This window comes from Lactuca serriola, chromosome 9 (assembly GCF_051521515.1).
Source record: "Lactuca serriola cultivar US96UC23 chromosome 9, Lser_US96UC23_V15, whole genome shotgun sequence".
Lineage (NCBI taxonomy): Eukaryota > Viridiplantae > Streptophyta > Magnoliopsida > Asterales > Asteraceae > Lactuca > Lactuca serriola.
In genome coordinates, this window is record NC_136416.1 from 118762317 (window position 1) to 118780055 (window position 17739).

The 17739-nt window shown below is 37.3% G+C and overlaps 1 pseudogene; it reads right to left on the bottom strand.

The window, feature by feature from the left end:
- Positions 1 to 15141: 15141 nt before the first annotated feature.
- LOC145077104 (ethylene-responsive transcription factor ERF014 pseudogene) lies at positions 15142 to 16220 on the bottom strand (annotated as a pseudogene).
- Between the last annotated feature and the right edge of the window lie 1519 nt (positions 16221 to 17739).

Below are 17739 nucleotides of genomic sequence, written 5' to 3' on the forward strand. Positions count from 1 at the left end.
GATAGTTCCTTGGATCAGAGTGCTACTGCACGAATGCTGCTTGATTTATGCTTTGTGGAACTCTTAATTATGAGAGTCAACCACTAAGTGGATATGATGATATCCAGGAGGTGGATGGCTGGCATCACGGGGAGTGCTTCAGCAGCTGATAGCATGGCGAGGTTGGGAACCTAGGAAAGCCTAGGATATGCTCCAGTAAGCTTAGTGGGAGATTCGGTGAAGTTGGGATCCTAGGGGGAGCCTAGAAGGTGCTACGGTAGAAATCGTCTTGCTGTTTAGCAAATATTTTGTATACTGGTGGAATAAGTGACTTAGAGGATTCAGGAGGATTGCTGAGGAAAGTATGGATAGGTATGGAAGGTAGTATTGGGTCCGTACTACTGAAAGCACAGGGTCCATACTCAAATCGGTGAGAGTCTTGGAGAATCTGAGAAGCTCATGGCAAGGAGAGGTCTTGGTTATGCCTTGATTGTGGAAATAGCTGCTTTGCAGAATGAGGATGAGTATGCATGGATGGGACTAGGGTTTGGTCCCGGCTCCGGTGGTGAGCCAGTTAGCGGAAGGACTGCCAAGATTTCGAGTTCACCTTGGATCTCTTGTATCAAGCGGCAAGGGTTTATTGTGCGATTTATTGCGCTTTGGGATTTGAAACTATGTCTTGGGAATAGTTTATAGTCGGTTTAGAGCAGAGGTTGCTCCGGCTACTATAGTTCAACCCTTGGCGTTTGAGCTGGTGAGTGTGTCAGGGTGCGAGACCCTGAATGATAAGGATCTCAGAGTCGAGGAAGGAAGATTGATTAGGAGCACCTCAATGAGAGAGTTTCAGGTTAGGTGAATTTATTGGAGGGTCTCGGGTGGAGACCCAAGAGTTTGGATCAGATTTTGAGAGGCCAGCGAGGTCGGATCCAGTGCAACGCATGCAGAAACTACGCGATGAAGTTTCGTTCCAAGGGTTTGGTTTGTCATTGAGATCGGAATGAGGCGTTACATCATGTTCTCAGGGTGGTTGAGGTATCACATGAGGAGGTGGTTAGGATTCCTTCAGATGTTTGCAGATATGCTATCTTTGGCCATTTCCGGTGGATATCGGGTATTTATATCACTTGGGAATTGTGATAAGTTGGATCTCGGGTCGGTTTTCTGCTATTGTTTGGGTTAGCAAGGGTTGTCAGATGCCATTCAACATGTCGAGGAATCTTTGAGAGATCTTCAGACGGATGTATCTCGGGGAGCGGATTCCGCATATACCGTGATTGCTCTGATTCATTGTCGGAATCTGTTCAGTGATCTGGGTTGCTACAGGTGTAGCATGTCTGGTCACGTTTTCAGGGATTCCCCATAGGAAGCAAGCCCGTTATACTTATGTTATGTTCAGGTGGACGACAAGGAGGTCAAATGTCTGACGATCAGGGAGGAGCAATGAGTGCACCTGCTCCAGTCATTTTCGGGATTGGTTTAAGGGCTTGAACGATGGAGTTATGACTAGTTGTCAGTAGCCTTAGTATTTATGTTTGGAAGAGCCATCAGGATTGCTGAGGGAAGAGAGAGTTTTCGTTGAGGTTTTGGTTAGACTATCCATTTGTTGGACTCAAAGATCTGAGCATGATATCGCTTTTAAGCGTTTGAAGTCATTGATGTTGTTGGGATACAAGAAGTGTTAGCTGGATTCCAGGAAGTGTGCTGCTTGGATAGTGATGTTTTTTGGTGTGCTAGCTTTGGTAAGAACCGGCCGTCAGCAAGGTGAACAATGGAATGTAATGAGGATTGGGAATCCTTCAATTTTCGTGTGTTGGAGCGGACTTAGTTGAATCTAAGTGGGGGAGAACCATCCATGTATCCAGGACAGAAGCAAGGATGAAAGTGTTGTAAGGCTACGAGGGATCCTTAGCATTCACTAATGTTCAGTTGGGGTGAAAGTGATGTAAGACTACGGGGGAGATGTAGCATTCACTAATGGCCAGTTAGGGTATAGTGTGGTAAGACTGTGGGTAAGCCGTAGCATTCACTAGCAGTAGAGAGTGTTGTAAGATTGCGGGGGTACCGTAGCATTCACTTGCAGTAGAGAGTGTTGTAAGACTACGGGGGTGTCGTAGCGTTCACGAATTCTTTCAAGTGATTTGGACTAGATCAGGATAGTTCACAGGGTTGTGGGGGAGCCACAACTTAGTTAGGATCAGGATCAAAGGTGATTGACCGATCAGTTATTCGGGGGCTAGCCCGGATGGTTATGGGAATTTAGGATGGAACCGGTAGAGACTGCTAAGCTAAGCATTGGACCCTGTGATACAGGATCTTGTGGTCGAGTAGTGCATGTTTCTATAGGGCTACAACTGGGTAGCCCTATTATTGGATCTCATAAGAACCTGATGGTTGGACCGGGTGCAAGACTGGAAGTCTCAAGGAATTAGCTAAGGGTATTTATTAATCGGTCGAGTAAAGGATGACAGGAAGTCATGGTGCATTATGCAAATGCCGCTTCGAGGATCTTTGGATAGGAGCGGAGTAACAATTCAAATTTGGATAGGAACTCGAATCGGAATTCGTGCAGGATTTTCTTTCAGTGAGATAGGATGTGGGGCATCTATATGCCAAGAGCATCGAGGGCAGAATTCCACGGTGGTGAATGGGTTGGTTTGATGGTAGTTTAAGCCATTGTGATGTGTCTCGGGTAGCTCAATCCGTAATAGAGCCACGACATGTCAGAATCAAGAAACGGTAAGTCGAAGGAGACCGGTTATGATGTAAGACTACAACTATTCTGGTAGTATTCACCTTTTTGCTTCGGATTCAGTGGAAACAGGTTGTCAGCCTATGTCGATCGGATGGATCAAATGGATTGAAGGAGATACGGCAGTTTTGGTTAGACGAGGTATCCTTCGGAGGTCACAGGTGACTGCTGAGTGTGTTTTTGGCTCAGCAATCAGGTAGGTATACGGTGTTCCGGACATTTGACAGACAAGTTGGGACCAGGGAGGTCTTAGGTTGTTCTTCAGGAAAGCAACCATGTGGTAGCAAGAGGAGTAGGAGCGACTTCAGCGATTTGGGGTCTGTGTGTGGAATTGCTTGTTATTCGGTAGTCGCAGTTGATCAGTGATTTTGTTCTTTAGGAAGCTTCAAGGTATTATGAGTAGGAATTATTCTATCTAGGCTGGTTTTGTGTGAAATCAGTTCGATGATGATTGATGTGGGAAGTCTGTCAGGGAGACAGACCATCTTGAAACTTCAGATTTCGGATGATGTAGATGTGATCAGGTTGCAAGGAATTCGTTCATCTTTGGGTTCTAGAACCCTACGAGGGTTGGTTTTGGTTGCGTTGGAAAGGCTATGGTATTCTCGGGGTTGTGTTCAAGAGGACTTAGTTATTTGGCGTGAGGAATGGTAAGGAATGATTTAGAGGACATAATCTAATTTAAGTAGGGGAGAGTTGTAACACCCGGTTTTGAATGTATTCGATTGTGTCGTCGGAGGCCAAGGGTATAAGCATAATCTGACGGTTCGGCCATTTATGGGTCTTGGGTTTTATTCGAAAAGTTTTAAGGCTTGGGGTGTAGCTAGGATCGTAAGGCTTCATGCCACCTTTTCGTTGATATAAAGTTCATCGGAAATGGACTTAGAACGAATGAGTTATCGTACTTTGAAGTTGCTGGCAGGATTGGTCCCTGAATGGAAAAGTTTGCATTTTAGCCCATGCATGCAAGGTGGCAGCCAGGTGAGTACGCCCAGTGTAGCGTTGGATAAGGAATCGCGGGTGCTAAAGACGTACGCCCAGGATCTCTAAAACCCTAATTTTTAGGTTTGGCTCACTACTTAAAGCACCTTTAGTCCGAGGGGGTGCGCCTCCCTTTCATTCTTAGAGCCTTAAACCCTAAATCCGAGTGGTAGCTTCATCCAAGAGTGTTGTGAGATTTGTGGGTGAATTTTGCGTGGTTTTGGTGTATTACAAGAAGATGGAGCTTATTGCAAAGATGGGAATCAAGGAGGAGCTTGTGGATCTGGCTTTTGGGACTCATTCCCAGCTTGATGAAGGTATAAAGCTTTGATATTGATCATTCATCTCTTCGATCTACCATTGTGACTTTTAGTTCATTTTGGTCCCAAGGATGAAACTTTTTGGTTGAAATCCGACTCTTAGGCTAAGAGTTGCCACTCTTAGTGTTAAATGAGTCCCTAAGGCAAAAAGTTGCCATCTTGGAGGTCTTAATGGGTTCATGCATGAGTTAAGACCATTTCCATGGAAGTATATTATCATTTTTGGAGTTTGAGCTTATATGGGTCATGCAAAGCCATCAAGTAAGCAACTTTATTGTTTTAGACATTGAAGAGGACTTGGATATGTAATTGTAGCTTCTGGAGTAGAGTATTAAGAACTTAATGGAAAAGTGGCTTAACAAAGGAGTACGTTGGGCATACATGCAGGTACGTGCAACGTACACTCCATTCAGCCAGTACGCTTAGTGTACAGAAGAGTATGCCCCGCGTACTCATCAGTTAAGGGTTTGGTATGTTTTGGGCCTCAGGTTAGGCCAAGCAATGGACTTTGTGTTTTGGGGCCCTGTTGGGCCATCATGTTTTGGGATTGATATTTATTTGTGGAGGCCCATTATGGTTTTGAGCCCAATTTGGAAATTAGGCCATTAAAGGATTAATGGACATTACAGTATCGAGCTTTTGTTTAGGGTGTGGGACTTAGTTTTGGATCATATTGGACCATGGGTAGAATGGTCATTTTACCCCATGTATGGATTAAGAATTATGGCATGCGACCCAATTGCTAATTGGGTATATTGATTGGTAGTGATAGCTTGGGAAACTGGTGGGGCAGCAGCTAAGGAATTCATGCGGGAAGCTTCTACAATGCGAGGTGAGTCTTCTCACCATACCAATGGGTCTAAGGCACCAAGGCCGACCCATTTTATGTTATGTGCTACACTAGCTATTGTAGAGACATGTGGTATGATAGTTAGCTTTATGCTAAGTGGTATGCTAGTGATTATATGATATGTAGTATGTTAGTTGTCTCTGTGTTACTTGCCTGAAAGACCATGTGGGGTAGCCCATGGCACACTGGTATAAGACCCTGGAGGGAGCCCATGGCATCCTTCCAGGTTTATGTACGTGTTATGTGTAGATACTTCTGTGATACATGATATGCTATTTGATTATATGATATTGGCAGGGAAAGACCAAGGGGGAGCCCATGAGACTTGGATGTAAGACCATGTGGAGGAGCCCATGGTTGTCCGACAGGGAAAGCCCATGGGAGGAGCCCATGGCACTTAGGTGTAAGACCATGTGGGGGAGCCCATGGCGTCCTTATGCATGGATATGTCATAAAGACAGCTTTTATAGCTAATGTTATGTGGTAGAGATAGCTTTATGGCTAATATGTTATGTGATATGTGGTAGAGATAGCTTTTATAGCTAATGTTATATGGTAGAGATAACTTCTAGAGCTATTATGATATGTGTTATGTTGATTGTGTGTGGGGTACTCTGGGGGACTCACTAAGCTTTGTGCTTACGGTTCACAGTTTTGGTTTCAGGTATCATCGGTTTGGAAAAGAAGAGCTCGGGTTGATCGTAGTGCACGCACCTATGATTTCCGCAATGAATGATTTTGGGATGAACTCTGATAAATGTTATACTTAATGATGATGTCAAATGTTTGAAATAAATGGTATCAATGTTTGATTATATTAAAAATGAAATTTTTACCCTTGATTTTGGGTCGTTACACTTCACAATTTTGTTCAAATAGCCTCACTGTTTCGATACTATTTTTGGATTTTTAACAATTTTAGCCCAAAAAATTAATTTTTCAAATTTTGAAGTTTCATTTTCAACACAAAACTTTGACTTTTAATTTTTGACTATCATTTTTGACTTTTGACCTTTAGAAATTGTCTTTGACTTTCAAGTTTAACCTTTGACTTTCTCAGTTTGATTTTTAAGTTTGATATGTTAAACTTGACTTTTAAGGTTGATTTTTTTGGTAAACAATGAGTTCTGCAAACATCTCGGTCAATGAAGTTTCATGCTTTCAATCTTGTGAAGCTACAATTAAATTTCTTCGTGAACAAAATGATTTGCTAAAAAGGGAAAATGAGGACCTTAAATATGAAGGATATACACTTAGGAAGGCCCAAAAGCCTTTAAAAACACAACTAGAGGCCAAAACTAAGGATTTTAGGAAACTTCAAGAAGAATATAGCAATAAATGTGAAAATTATGACTATGTTAAGAGACAGCTTCCTAGCTTAACTGCCGACCTTGATGCTTTGAAAGCTAAATATGATGATGTTGGATTCATGTTTAAGAATGTCGATGTGTCAAGTGAGGTAGTTGCATCTATGATCAAAAAACAACTAAAATTTAAAGATAATATAACTAAGGGTCTAGGGTATAATAGTGTTCTACCTGCCTTTAATGACAAGTATAACCCACCCCTTGAGACCAACGAGGAAGAAATTCCTGCTCAGTTTGGCCCACTCCCTGAACAAGCTTTAGTTAATAGTGAACAATCTGGGCCAACGAAGAATATTAAGGTGAATGTTTTTAATGGTTCTACTTCATGTGTAGGTAAAGTCGTAGAGGATGAGAACAAGGAGATTAGAACTAATTCTAGTTCTGCAAATTCTACTGATTGTCAAACTAATGACTCCTTGAACTCTGAATCTATTCCTTCTAGCTCAGTTGCTACAAATCAACCTGTTGTTGGTAAAACAGGCCACCAAAAAAAGCTAAACAAAGTGCTTACTACAAGTGTGCTTGTGGGAACAATAAGAGAAAAGGCACATACACGCCACCAGGGACAGGAAGAAACAATTCCTACGTGAAGAATAAGACATGTTTTCAATGTGGAACACCTGGAAACATTGTTAGAAATTGTCCAAATCGCGCATACTTTCCCTACTATGCACAAGGCTAGCAGAACGCACAAAGCGGGAGCTTTTCCAAAAGAAACCCTTTGAGGCCACATTCAAACAATTGTGACTGGAGCGCGCGGAGGCTAAAAATCAAAATCCAAAATCAAGAAGGGTATGACGGCCAAGAAGTCCAATCCAAGAGATGCTCCAGTAAAACCAAGATCAGTTAGATCAAAGTCATCTCGAAGATCGGCTTCAAGTTCAAAATCAAGTGTTGAGGCACACATCCACTCGAACAAGAAATGGGTTAAACCCAACTACAGATGGGTACCAACGGTTCAATCTCCCAAATCATCTAATGATTCTAACATTTCTAAATCTTTTGTTTGTGATAAGTAGGATATGTCATAGGAGAGAATACCTTGCAAAGATAACAAAGGTCGACCCAGTTTCAAAATGGACTGGGTTCTAAAGACAAACTAATCCCACTCTGTGCTGGAGCAGCTATGGAGGCATATCATCAGACTTCGGTTTGTTGGTAGTGGCTGTTCCAGGTACATGATAGGGGACATCTCTCAACTGTACAACATTCAGAACTTTGTTTGAGAGTATGTGTCCTTTGCGATAAGGGATGAAAGGAAAGTATCACACATGGAGTTTGTGCTTAACAATGTGAAGAATTTTCGGATCTGTTCTGAGATAGAAATATGTGTGTTGTTCTGAGACCTTCTGGATGCAAATTCAATCGGTGACTTACGGTTTGAGTTTTCTTCTTGATACTTATGAGTTTATCTTAAACTGATTCATTTTGAAGACAATTTTTATAGTTTTTTGTTTGTAGGTTTTGTTATGGGTAAGTGATATGAAGTCTAGTGCTAAAGGGCAATCTGAAATTCATGTAATGCACGAAAGCCGAATTGTTTAGACTCTGTGTTCAATGTGATGGTAGGCACAAAAGATTCAAAAGGACTAGACACTGATTGACAATGAAAGGACTTGACTGTGCGGACTTAGATAGTTTCATTTGGACTGACCATACGATGCTCGGGTAGATTGAGTAGTGAGATAAACATGGGAACCTACGAGATACACTAAAAGTTAATTATCTAGAACTGTGGTTCAACATTTCCTTGATTTATGGACTTATGTCCTTAATTCCGGTATTGATAGGGTGACTGGGGGTTCTGATAAAGTAGGCCTGTAGGAAATTATTTTCTTGCTTTCTATCTTTCAGTCATATGTTGCCTCCTTTGCGCGATTGGAACATATCCGACCTGGAATGCAACATATGCTTCTAATTTATGAATATCCTTATCTATGAAATTCTTTCTATATGTTAGCCATATGTTGTCCCCTCTGCGTGATCGGAAGATCCGACCTGGCACACAACATATGCACCCTACTATATCTCTAATCCTCTATCTATGTTATTCATATGTTGTTCCCTCTGCGTGATTGGAAGACATCCGACCTGGGATACAACATATGCGTTTCTATATTTAACTTCTTTCTAAATGATTGAATACTCACCTAAAGTAAGGAGTTTTTTGGAAGTTCTTGATTATTGGGGTATGTCGGGAAGTGGAGAACACGTTCTAGTGCATCTAAAATTGAACCATTTAATAGGTTTTTTGTAGATCTTGTTGCTTAATTTAAGTGGACAACAATATCCTTGGTCATCATCAGCCAAATAGTCCATTTAGGAATATATATATCACAATGACTTGTCATTTATAATCTGTCAAATTTGTCCATATCCTTTGTGTATAAGTGCACCACAATACCAGTGATTGACCACATCCAAACATGCAGTTGTGTGCTAATAAACGATATTGGATTGTCTGACAACTTTGATCCCAAATTAGACTTAAATTTAGCTATTATTTTTGTTTTGATTAAATTTGTTCATAGTTTTCATCTATGCACATATTTAGGGGGAGAATTAAAAATTAAAAAAAAATCAAATCAAACAAAAAATCAGAAAATTAAAAATCCAAAAAAATAGTGTTATTTATGTTCTATTTCTTTTTCAAAAAAATCAAAAATTCAAAAATATTTTTGTTACTGTTTTATTTTTTTCAGAAAATATGAAAAATCCAAAAATATTGTGTGCTAAGTTTTCTTTTAGTTTTGTTTTTATCTCAAATTTTTCTTTGTCTTGAAAAGTGAATTCAGATGTAGATGACTCATGGAGAGTGTATCGAGATTTTCTAAGCCAAAACTTCATCCTTGATTGTCAAAGAATTCTCATTCGAAGGAACAAGAAATGAAGATTATTCTTTCAACATTCAATCTTTCAACCCCAGAAGCAAGGTGAAGTTGTACTTGAAGATTATGTGGCAGATTGCATTGAAATCTCCTCAATCAATTTGTTGCTAACTATGTACCTGCTGAAGTGATCCAGAAGATTCGTTCTCTCTGAAGATTCTAAAGCTGAAAGCGCCAATTTTCAAGAATCTCTACATGAAGCCTCCACACCCAACGTGCGTTCAATGTTAAATTTTGAAGAGAAGCCAACTGTTCAAGATGAAGTCACTCACGTAGAAGATTCATATGTTCATCTTGAAGTCGTGAAGTAATTGAAGATTAAAGTTGAAGTCAAGCACAAAGTGAAGACTGAGAAGAAATGCAAGCTACAATCCTAGGGGGGTTTGTTATGTAAAAAGAAAAGAAAGCTATAAACCAATGGGGAGATTTTTGGGTTAAAAATATGGTTTATACTTTGCTTTTATAAGCATTTATTGTTTTTAGTCTTGGGTCGAAAATAATATTTGGTTTAATTGTAGCTTGGACCGAAAACCAATGTGTTTTCAGTCTAGCATTGGGTTTGGGGTACATGTATATATATATATATATATATATATATATATATATATATATATATATATATAAGTAGGAGTGAGGAGTGGGTGAAGGCCTTGAGGGGAGAACACAAGGTTAGGTGCTAAGTGTATGTGTAAATAAAGGTGTTCTAGAGAGAGAAACTAGAGAGAAGAAGAGTGTGTGTGTGTGTGTGTGAATCTCATGTGTATGGAGCAACATTTAATATTCATCAATACATCATAGATTCATAAAGTTCTTATTCTTCTTCCTCTCTATTTGATCTTGAATCATCAAATTGAATGGGATTCTGCACCATCAAGTGGATCTGATTGATACATCAAGCTAGTTTTGGGACTTACAGAGCTCATTACCTCATAGGCCAAATCTGGACACCGAGATTCGGTGGAAATAGAGACGTTGTCATGAACAAGGCTCACAAGACCAAATACTCCGTTCATCCCGGTTTAGAGAAGATGTATCTGGGCCTCAAGAAACTTTATTAGTGGCCAAACATGAGGGAAGAAAATCGCTAACTATGTGGGCAAGTGGAGTGGAATATTCATAACACGATGTAGTGGAATTCATAAACCTTATACTACAGGACTTCATAGCCAAGTTTCCTAAGACGACGGGTGGACTGAACATCATATGGATGATCGTCGATAGATTAAACAAACATGCACACTTCCTGCCAATAAAGGAAATAGACAAGATGGAGAAACTAACAGGGACGTACATCAAGGAGATTGTACAATTACATGGCGGGCTAATATCCATTATCTCTGACAGAGATAGCAGATCTACGTCACCGTTTTGGCAATCGCTACAAAAGTCCTTAGGAACCAGAATTGACATGAGTACAACCTACCACCCACAAACCGACGGGCAGAGTGAGGGAACTAATCAAACGTTGGAAGATGTGTTGAGAGCTTGTATGATAGACTTCAGTATAACTTGGGATACTCAGTTACCACTCATCGAGTTCTCATACAATAATAGTAATCACACTAGCATTAAGGTTGCCCCACTTCGTTGAGGAACCGGTAGAGATCATGGACATGGAGGTCAAAATGACGAAACAAAGCCGCATACCCATAGTGAAGGTCCGTTAGAACGCCAATCGAGGGCCTGAATTCACCTTGGAACGAGAAGATAAAATGAAACAGAAGTACCCACATCTTTTCCCTAGCTCATGAGTGTCCACTCTAGAACAAATTTCAGAACGAATTCCCTCTAGGGGGGGGGATAATGTGACAACTAGCAGTTCTGGGTCAACCAAAGTCAACAAGTCAGCGAAAGTCAAACAAGTCAACAAAAGTCAACTGATTAGGACATAAATTTGTAGTTTATACTTTGCTTTTTGAGTTCTCGGTTTAGGACCAAAAACACTATGATCTCGCATATAGATTTCTTGATTTAAGACCAAAAACACTATGATCTCGGTGGCATTTGGACTGAAATCACCATGTGATTTCGGTGGGCTTAATGATATTTCTAGTTGAATAAAAAAAATCTACTTTTGGATTAGCAACATTAATTCGATAATTCCAACATATATTATTTTAGTATAAATAATATTTTGAAAACATTGTTATATTATCTTTATTGATAATACTTCCTTTATAATGATTTGAATTTTCATAATTCAAATTAGGTAATTAGACGTTAGTTTTACCATTTTTTTTTTTATAAAACTCCCTCTTTTTATTAAAACTCTTAGTTTTTATATAAGATAAAAGGGTTGACTTTGGGTGCATGGAAAGCCCCAAAATGAGTCAAATCATACTCCAATTTCCCAACAAAGAATTTATGATAAACTATAATGGGTGTAGTTTATGGGTCATTAACACTATTTTACCATTTTGGGGTGAACCAATAATTATTTAAAGGTATAATTATTTCATTTACAAGAAAAAGAGTTTTTAGTTTACGTAAATCGATTGATACTGGTTGTGAGACATTTAGCTTCATCATACCTACTGGAGTACACATTAAAGTCCTGAATTATAACCAGAGTCTCTTGTAGGTAGAGCATGACACTTGTGTATAGATCTATACGGAATTGACAACCCCGTAACTAAACTATTAGCTACAGTTAGACCAGCAGGTTTGGGGTGACAAATGTCATAACAGTTCTGACGCCTGAAGAACGTCGTTCAGGCCACTAGTTGTATTAGTATGGTTATAATAACTCACATAGGGTATCGACAACACATTTGATTTACGGGTTAACATACATTCAAGTCGTTTTATATGAAGATAAAACTTCATAAATCCATTTCTCAGTACATTTTTACTTACATTTTAGTCTTGGGATTTAAGACTTACAACTCATTTATAACGAAAATATTGGATTTTCTAGAAGTATACACTATCAATTTACACGAAACAGTTACAAATCCTTCTCATACAAAACGCTTATGAACTCACGAACTTAATTGTTGACACTTTTTCAAAATCACTTGTATTCTCAGGAAACAGGTAATCACAAGAGTTTCTGGTGGATGGGACGTCGTCGTATAATGTTATTTATTTTGGTTATATGCATTTGATATCATGTAAACAATGTTTTAAACACATTGTAAACTTATTAAATCTTCAATACAATGGTTGTAATGCTTTAATCTCTATTATTCAATTGTTATGATAATGTACATGGAGTCATCTGTCCCCAGACATTTACACCGTTCTGGTTTGGGTGTGTGACAAATTGCCTCTATCATGAGGCTGGTCCGCCCTCAACTCCCCATATAATATATCAATATGTAAACAATACAACAAGAAATAATCCAATGCGAATGGCAACAAACAGAACTAGCCTAGTGGCATACTACATGGTTACTATATCCTAACATACAGAAGATATGTACTAGAGCACATAATATAGTGAGAAAACTCACCTAGATAATTACTTGGAAGATTAACAGCTATCTGGGCGATTCACCAGGCAGATAGTGCGCCAAACAAGTATTAGCATGTAATACTTTATCATATTAATTTCTATAATGATTTGGTATTGAAAGCTAGATATTTCACTGATTCCAATGAATACTGAGAGTTCTATCAAATAAGAATCAGTCATGCATGACAGTTGGGAGGCAGAACCATTTCGGCATATAGTCTATCAAAAAACCAAGTCAACATGACCATTTCAGACACCACTCTCGTAAATAGATCAAAAGTATTGTGACTTGGAATCAGGGGCGAAGGCAATAGGGGGACTAGCAAGTGCGATGCCCCTAACCTTCTTTTATTTTCGTTATATTAGTTGTATTATATATTATTACTTTATTAGTAATAAACCCTATTTAAATGTTTTAAGCCCAAAAGAAATCCACTCATAAGCCCACCAGTCCCTTCTATAGCCTAATTATGTATCGTGCGATTACAATTTACCTACACGGTATACAAACACAAGTACATACCTACGTCAATTACAAATTGTCGGCAAAGAGGGCAAGAGGCTACTGCAACTGAATTTATCGACACTATCATATACCAACTTCAATTTCAAGAAAAGGTAATACCCAATTATTCTTAGTTAATATATATTTAAGTTTTTTAAAACTTGTGGTAAATATTTTTTTTTTGAACAATATAGTTTGCGTTTAATGATAATATTTAGATTGATTTTTTAATTCTTATAATAATAAGGTAAACCTCAGCAAGAAAAAAATGTTCATGACCTACAACCGCATCTTGTTAATGATTATATTAGTATAGATGTTCATAATACATGCTCATAACCTCAAAAAAAAAAGTAATATGGAAATGCCAATTAATGTTTAATCTAAAAAAATTGATATTTCTAATTTATAAAAGGTAAATTTAGATTCTTTGATTTGTGATCCGCATACCAACTTTATAAATCAAAGTATACTTTTACCATAATAAGACTTAATAAATGGAAAAATGTGAATTGTGGTAAAAACAATTGATATATATAAAACTATAAGCCCTCCTTATCCAAAAATCCTAGCTCCGGCCATGTTTGGAATAAATGATAAATCTTATTTATAGGTTCATAATAACGACTTATGACTATAAATATAAGTTACACTGAAAGCAAGAGAATATAGTTTAACTTACAAAGGTTTTTGCAAAAACCGGGAATATTACGCGGACGGAACTCCGAAACCGAAAGATTTTATTAGCCGGGTTCCTAGAGACCTCAAGTTATTGCCAAATTCCCTAAACACTATGAAAAAATTAGGTTAGGGAAGTAGAAACTCGAGAGAGGAAGGTATGAGAAATGTAGGAGAACAATGAACTCGTGAAAGCAATTTATAGGCAAATTTGGGGCATCTCACGTCGTGAGACATGGTGTCTAACATTATGACATGTGGCACTCATTGGTTGGAGCATCGTGGTTGACCTCGGATGCAAGCTATGCGAGACGCACACACGTGTGCCGATTTTAATATTTTGAAAATTGTATAACTTTTTCATTCGAGCTCCATTTTTTATGTTCTTTATATCCACGGAAATCTCTCGACAAGATCTACAACTTTTACTTAGACTTCGTCGGCTAAGTTTGAATTTATTTTTTCACACAAGCTTAAAGTGTTAAAGCCCATATAAAATGCATAGTTTTTTTTATTCGGAGTCTGTTTTCGACTGTCTTTATGTCGTTGAACTCTTATTAACGAGATCTTCAATTCTCATTTAGATTGTGTTGGATAAAAATCGACCGATCTAAAATTCAATTTTTGAGTTGTACACTATTGTGCCGAACATTAGAAAAATCTTAACTCCCTCTAATGAATTCAGATTTAGACGTTCTCCATATGCACACTCTTGATGTAACGATTACTATGATTTTAGTTTAGATCTCTTAGGCTAAAAAGTAATTTATCAAAAATTCATTTTTTACAATACGCAGAGTCGCACCGGTTTAATCACGAAACTTCGAAGAAGCATAACTTATTCATACAAAGTCGGATCTAATTGTTCTATATATCTGTGAAAACTGTATCAATGTTTTCTACATGTTTATGATGATTACTTGTGCTAAAGAGTAATATATTTCTACTTCGAATTTTATATACAATTGTTTATTTTGAATCCTAAGGAACGGTAAAAATGGGACATTACAATTATTATTATTATTATTATTATTATTATTATTATTATTATTATTATTATAACCCGTTGGTATAACGTAGCAATTTCATAGCTAATCTAACTACATATATTCCGTTGCGATTTCGTAGCTATTCTGTCAGTAATTACCGACGGATATCATATGGAATTACATCTGTCACTATTCCGCAGTTATTCTATCACAAGTTCTTTACTAAATCAGGGTATCCTATTCCATTCCGTAGGTAAATCCTTTGTTTTCTAGTATATATATATATATATATATATATATATATATATATATATATATATATATATATATATATATATATATATATATAAAAGTTCTAGAACATTAAGAAAAAAAAAATAATAGCCAATAAAATATTGTCTTCTCTCTTTTTTATTTAAATCAAGGAGACAAAGAACATCACATTTGTAACATACAATACTATATTTTCAAAGAGACTCACATGGGATCATCAAAAAAATTATTCCCCACACCCTTTTACAAATAAATAAATTAATTAAATTTTTTGAAAACTAAATGAAAATTTGTAAATATGTCAGTTAATAAGTTTCTTCAATATGAAGATAATAAAAGAATCATCAAGAAATTAAGTAGAAAAAATTATCTGCAGAAGCTCCAAAGATATATATCACCACTTTCTTCTTCGCAAACATCTTTGGTGATGGTGGACGAAGGGTCGAGCTCGAAGAATGATGTATCAAACATCACATCATCGTAGGCTGGTGAACCGAAGTTGTACCATGGTGCAACCAACGACATCAAGGTACCATCAAGGGGATCATTTGCTGAAAAGAATGCATCGTCTTCTTCGGTTGGGTTGGTGGTTGATGGTGTAGAGGTATTGTAGGATACGGATGAGGAATACGATGGCGATGGTGATGATGATGGTGACGGTGATGGATACGATGGTAATGGTGATGATGGAGTAGTGGTGGCGGTGGTGGAAGCAGCAGCGGCCGCTGCAATCTTTTGGATGGATTTGGGAGACATGATGGTGGTGGAATAGTCGTGATCGTATTGGGTATGAGAGAAGTTAAGATTTGCGGTGGGACCTTTTAGGCAAAGTAGGGCTGCATCATAGGCTCTAGCTGCTGCTTCCGGAGTCGAGTAGGATCCTAGCCATATTCGTGTTTTTTGATTGGGTGCTCGTATCTCTGAAACCCATGAACCCCAGCTCCTCATTCTCACTCCTTTGTACTTCTTCTTGCTAATCATAGACGAAGATGTTCTCGACAACTCATTTTCAACCTTGACCTCTTTCTTCACCATTTCTCGAACAAATAACACACGACACAACGTGAATCTTGAATCTTTCGGCTGATGTTTTAACAACAAAATGAAATCAAGTTTTTGGAGCTAAAAACGGATAAATAAATGAATAAGTAATCAAATTTGTTGTGTTGAATGGCTGCAGAAGACTAGTGATGGTTAAGATACAATCAATGGAAGTTCTGGTTATATAGTCTTCAAGTGAAATGGTTGACAGGTGTTTTTCTTTTTTATTTCTTAGTTTCTTTTAGAATACAAAAGAATGAAATTACTGATTTGTCCTTGGAATTAATGTTTATTACATAAACGTCCCGTTTGACTATGAGTTTTTGCTAGCTTGGAACCTTTTGTGCATATGCAAAGTATTTATAAAGGTAATTGGATATTTTCATTACTCACCTTATAGTCAATATGTAGGAGACAAGTTGGCGTATTTTTAAAGTAAACAACGTAACTTCAAAACTTTATTAATGAAGTTCTGTTTTCTTGCTTATCATATATGTATATAAAGTCGTAAGCATACGTTTCATTAGGTGTATAACTATTATATGTAAAAATTGAATGGGAAATATTATACAATTGCTGTTAGTTTATAATTTATATTTCCAAATATATAACAAAAAAAAAAGTCTAGACAACAAAATATAAAAAGCCTTGGGGATTTTCTGGTATATTTGTTAAGCTTCAAGGGTGCATATATGCATACGCAACTTATAATAATCTACTGTAGCTGTGAATTGAATTTCTATGTATATAAATTATTTACTGGAATAAAAGGGTTCCAAGTGGTAAATATGTAAAATGTAATAATATACAACAAAAAGATTTTCGTATCAATCATTAATGAAGTATAAAAGTAATAACGCACAAATATGTAGCTTGATTAATTAAAAACTTAACATGAAAAGTCATATGTATAACATTTAAATATAGTAATAATAACCATTAACCAAGCGTTCATTGAATACTATAATGCCCATTAAGTATTTTATAGTATTGTTGCATGGTTTTTGACTTAGAGAGCAAGTCACACTCCACATGATTAAAGAAAAGGGAAAAGGGGAAAAAGAAAGATATGGGCAATTTGGTCATTTCCTTGCAAAACACATGGACATTAAACTTGTAGAGAAGATTAATTAATATTAAAATGAGAAAACATTTGACATAGGATTCTGTAGTTGTACGTAGCTTCCTGGATTTATCACCAACTTGTAGACATGAAATCTTATAAACTTGTAATTTTAACAATTGTATTTTTAGTTCTATTTTATTATAATTGTTTAAATATAAAGGATATTACAATACTTTCAAAAGAATGGGAGGGGGAGCACTTGTATTACAAATCCAAGCGGAGATCAACCAAGCGGAGAATTATTATTTTCTTTTGGTACCATATAATTTTATCAAAAACTAATACAGACCACAAGACAAGGATGGTGCAACCAACAAATCCAATTTCGGTTTTTCTTGTTTCTATTACAAATCCAAAAAAAAAACCAAATGATACACCAACTTATAAAAAATCTCCACCTTTCGATGCATAGCTATTCAAAAAGCAGTTCTAGTTTGAAAGTTTCATAGAATCTAAGAACTCATGACGATACTATATGGAAGGCTTTCTTTGTAACTGCATTAGACTAGATGAAGTGGTGGTGAGCTTAACATGTT